At 44.1% G+C, this 4896-nt stretch overlaps 1 long non-coding RNA gene across 1 annotated transcript; it reads right to left on the bottom strand.

Annotated features, from left to right (window-relative positions):
- Window positions 1–1213: 1213 nt before the first annotated feature.
- LOC125508244 lies at window positions 1214–3434 on the bottom strand. Its single transcript, XR_007283285.1, has 3 exons — window positions 3019–3434; window positions 1730–1928; window positions 1214–1453 (listed from the first exon to the last, which is right to left on the bottom strand). It is a non-coding gene; the product is annotated as an uncharacterized LOC125508244 (long non-coding RNA).
- Window positions 3435–4896: the final 1462 nt, after the last annotated feature.

Below are 4896 nucleotides of genomic sequence, written 5' to 3'. Positions count from 1 at the left end.
GTAGATGTTGTGTCCACTTGATCACAAACCCATCCAAGCATTGGCAATCCAAAGACAATGAGCTCGGCTAGAAAAATGTAAAACTAACTTGTAATTCCGTAGAAATGTCCCTTGAAGAATCCATACAAAAGACAATCCAGCCAATAGTTTTATAATGATATGTTTAGAAACTTTAGTTGTGCTATTACAGACCATGTTTAAGTTGGTAAATAAGAAACTTAATGAAGCTGCATGTTGTTTCGGAATCACATTTATATTATCTCCCATAGAAAAATTGCTTCAATTCTTTCAAGACAAAACCATACAATAAAAGGTTTCAGAATGCAAGGAGTCATAATGCTCTGAATCAGTTTATACACTGTGAAATAAAAATTCAGGCCATATAAATCCCGCTTATGCAGCTAACCTAGCTAGTATTACACTTCTAGGTCCAAAAGCTTGAAAGTGGAATAGCACAGAATTAGTAAAGAAATAACCTCCATTTGAAATCAATTGCACGCATTTGTGAACCCAAGCATAGTTATCTAGAGGAAATAATTCAGCAAACTCAATATGCGTTGAAAAGTCAGATCTCATGAGAGGTGGACTGGTGCCCAATATATCGGGAAAAATATGCATGTTTCACCATGTAGAACTGAAGCAAATTATCTAGAAGGAATAGAAGAAATAAATTGGTAAAAATACTATAATCTTGAAAATAAACATCAAATCAGTAAATGTGACAACGACACAACTACAGTCTTCTGCCACTTCCGGTTGCACCCCATAAAATAGCAAGAGAACCACACATAGTAACGAGCAGGTGGCTTTGCCTGACCAAGCAGCGGCAAACAAAATTTTGCTAGTTTCTATTTTTCAAGTAAACATCAGAGCTTCAAAAACATAGTACAATGAAAAGGATAGAAGAAGATTGCCATCTAACTAAAAGGATCTTATCAACTGCAGCATACAACCATAGTTGCAACAAGCTAAATTGCGTAAAATGAAGATAAAAGTAACCAAAGTAACATGTTCCTCTCTAATACCTATTGGGTCATGTGAAGAGAATGGGTATATAACACCAACCAGTTCAGGATTGATCCAAGGCCACACAGAACTGTCCCCAAAAGAGATTCACAGTTGTCAAAATGGAGCATATGCATTTAGTAAAGCATGAATATTTGCCGTGTGATTCCACAATATGCATTGTGCATACTTTAGTTAAGCATGTATATATCTAAACTTGCAAAATATATATTGGCCAGTGCTATTCTTTTCTATTTAAATTTTGTGTTCCACCATGATATAGAAATTGTATATAAAATACAGTTCAAAACATGTGCTATAAATGAAATTATATTTATCACCGTTGTATTGGTTTTCCTAAGAAAGTTTGTAATCATTACAATTATGCTCATGAAGCATCATGCACCATGTTTCATCTTGCACATCCTCTGAATTTATGGTCTCGCACCTGCACCAAATTCAGTTTGAAGCTATCAACAATGGGGAGCAGACTTGTGTGACTGAAAAGTGAAAACATAAATTTTATGTTCTTTCCAGATGGTCCTAGAACTTATGCAATTTTGAACTTTGGCACACACACCACAATGCAGAACCGTGTATGATGTGGATTGTAACAAACAAACAAATTGGAGCATCATGGATGAGGAGGACGTCGGCAACCGTTGTCACTGTATGCTGCTGAATTCGGATGGAGCGGGTATGGGAGATGATGTCGAGGGCTTACCAGGAGAGACGGAGAAAACACTGCAGCGTCCGGATCGCCGGTGCCTCATATTTTCCTCCTGCCTCTTAGCACGTGTAGGGGAAGCCTCAAATCCGCCTCTGCTCCAGCTCCTTCCTCAACCCACCACCTGCTCTGGCTCCTTCCTCAATTCGCATCGAATCCATTGGATTTCTCATAGGGATGGTTTGTACCGCATATCCTGAAACAAACATCATCAATAAACTTTAGTATCTCAGATGGAGAATTATGGAGGTATACTCTACAAAATTGAGTAGTTGCTTTAGAGACATATATCTAAAATTGTCTCAATATTTGGTAAGAAATTATCTTTTAATTAGAGAAAAGGTATGTAGTGTAAACTTCTTAAGTTAGCAAGTGCTATCAGCTAGCACCATGTCCGTCTCTGCTTGTGTCAAGCAAACATGCTATGATATAGTAAGAAACCCGGCACCAAAGCATGTCGTGAAAGACGCACAGGGGGCGGGTGTGCTTCGACCGTATCTCCGGGGCATAGTTGATAGAAAACTTCTTGATCTAGTTCTAGCATTTGCTTATTTTCTTAAAAATTGTATAAGAACAGACCGCTTCCAAGGTTCAAACTATCTTTTGAGTTATCTATCTTATAAAACATTGTCTATGAACTGAATGTAAACAACATGTCTTAAAATAGTTCATCCACGGATTGCAAAAACATACGTATAACATATGCCTTTCAAGGTTCAAATGGTTCTTTGAACAATCTATCATAGCCATGAAGATTTGCATAACCTTGGAGAATCACAGAAAATAGGGCAGTGTTAAGATAGATTCTATCATGGTTGATATACATCAAACAGTTCCCTTGATGGACGCACTTCATTATAAATTAGGTGCTATGCCTACCAAACAAAAACTTAACATCAAGGCTACAAAAAGTCCAAAATACAGGCAATGATGGATGTGAGAGGCACCGTTCATCTTAGTAAAGATAGCTCCACTTGTCCTGAAACATATCTCAAAAGGCAAAATAACTAACTTGATTCATGCATAATTAATAATCTATAATAGGATGAACTGCTTGCCAGAAAAGAAAATATGAAGTTAATCACACGTTAATAAGTGTAGAAGCAAAACAGAAGACCTATCAGACCCACGGCTCATAGATGCATCAAGAGATCACATTCTCCATGCATGGCCTCAGCCGAAGACTCTACTATTCAGAAACAAGAGAATACAAGACCAGCTAAATAAACTACAGACAAGTTCACAAATAAAATTATCCATAAGTAGATGGGTTCGGATGATCTCACCATGAATAATTTGCCGCCTAGATTTCAGGTGGGCTTGGTCACAAAACAATGGAGGTGAGGCACACACGCACCACAACTGCTTTCTACCCCATCTTCTTCACCTCGCTCCCCGTCCCAGTGCCTCCAAGTGCACCATCATCTTTACCCCCGCCGTCACACCCGTGGTGAATCAGCTCTGCCTCCATGACAACTCGCATGGCGGGGGATAAGATTCCCGGCGGTGCCGTGGTAGCAGAGGCAGGGGAGCTAGCAGCGGCCGCACCGTGGACTCTCGCCAGCGGTGGAAGGCCGCGAGGGTGGGGGGACTTGGGGTAGGGTAGGGGCTAAGACCGGCGGCGTGGCAGGGGTGCGGCGCGCTAGAGGTGGAAGATGAGATGGATCGTGGGTCATACGGCTGGGCTGTCGCTCGTACCATCATACGTTTTGTGTTGATTTTCATCTGGACTACGGGTTGGTTCCTCTAAAAGCTAGGGTTGTTTTTGTAAAATTGTTGCCGGTGAACCCGCCATGTATGTGCGATAGGCGAACTAGGTCAGACGGACGGACGAACATGCTACTAGTACCACCTCGTTTATATTACGATTTTGTCTATACGAATCGTAAAAGTGTATTATGACTGTGCGGAATCGTATTGTAACGATGAACCCACAGAGTCAATCCGTCATTTATTATTAGTTACAGATATAGGTTGATAATAGTGTGGGACCATGATGTCGGGAAACCAACAGGATGCAAAAAAATATTATAGTTGTATATAATAAGGAGGCACTTGCGTATGTGCGGCTATGGCCCTGGTGGGTCCCCACTATCATCCTTCCCAATTAAAGTCATCTCCTGATTCCTCATGTTCCTTGACCAAGTTGACAACGCGAGACGGCAGCATCAAGACGAGCGCAACAACAGGAAGGATGGTGGAGAGGGCCTCACGGGCCCTACGGATGGTCTGATACAGCACCCGCTACTCATTAAGGAAGCCAGGATCATAGGGGCACATGTCCGTGACGACATTGTCGTTCGTTTGTTCGCCGGTGACTCGTCCTTCCTCGAGCCGGTGCTCATTGAGGAGACGGAGGTTGCAGCACAGATCCTCCTGTACTGGTAGCTCTTCCGTCATTAGGGCGTCGAACTGCGGCCGCACCTGCTCAATGGTGAACACGGCATGAACCGGCTTGGGCGGTGGCGCCGGCTCTAGGTCGGAAGCCGCGTCCATCGTTTGATTGTCGTTGCTGAGCTCAGCCAGCTCGCTGGCAAGCCAGCATGTCCAGCTGCTAGACCTGACCGCTGGCAAGCACGAGTCTGACCGCCTTAGCCCACCCAGACCCCCTCCCTCGCCCGCACGAGCTTTCCGCCCAAAACGATCAGCGCCGCCCGCGTCGCTTCCCAGTGCAGGCGATATCTCCGCGTTCAACTGACACAAGTTTCGTCCGTCTGCCGCTCACGTTAATGAGATGCGGTTGCCGAGGTGGCTACTCCGGCGCACCCCTCAGTCCCTCTGCCACCCACCATTCCTATATAAACGCATGCATTGTCCATAGCCGTAGTCATCCGCCTTCGTTCCCTTTCTCCTGTCCACACCACTCCCACCATGGCTTCGTCGCGCTCCAGCGTTCAGGATGGGCGGACAACGGACCAGAAGGAGATGGTAGCCATTGTTGCCGACTGGCTGGCCTGCAGGCAGCTGGAGGATGACGACGTCCCAATGGAGAATTTTGTTGGGTTTCGTAAAGTATTTTCAAAAAAATTTCCTACGCACACGCAAGATCATGGTGATGCACAGCAACGAGAGGGGAGAGTGTTGTCTACGTACCCACGCAGACTGACTGCGGAAGCGTTGACACAACGTAGAGGAAGTAGTCATACGTCTTCCCGATCCGACCG

Source organism: Triticum urartu, chromosome 5, assembly GCF_003073215.2.
Source record: "Triticum urartu cultivar G1812 chromosome 5, Tu2.1, whole genome shotgun sequence".
NCBI lineage: Eukaryota > Viridiplantae > Streptophyta > Magnoliopsida > Poales > Poaceae > Triticum > Triticum urartu.
Note: the sequence above shows the minus strand (reverse complement) of the source record. Positions and strands in the feature narration are given on the sequence as shown.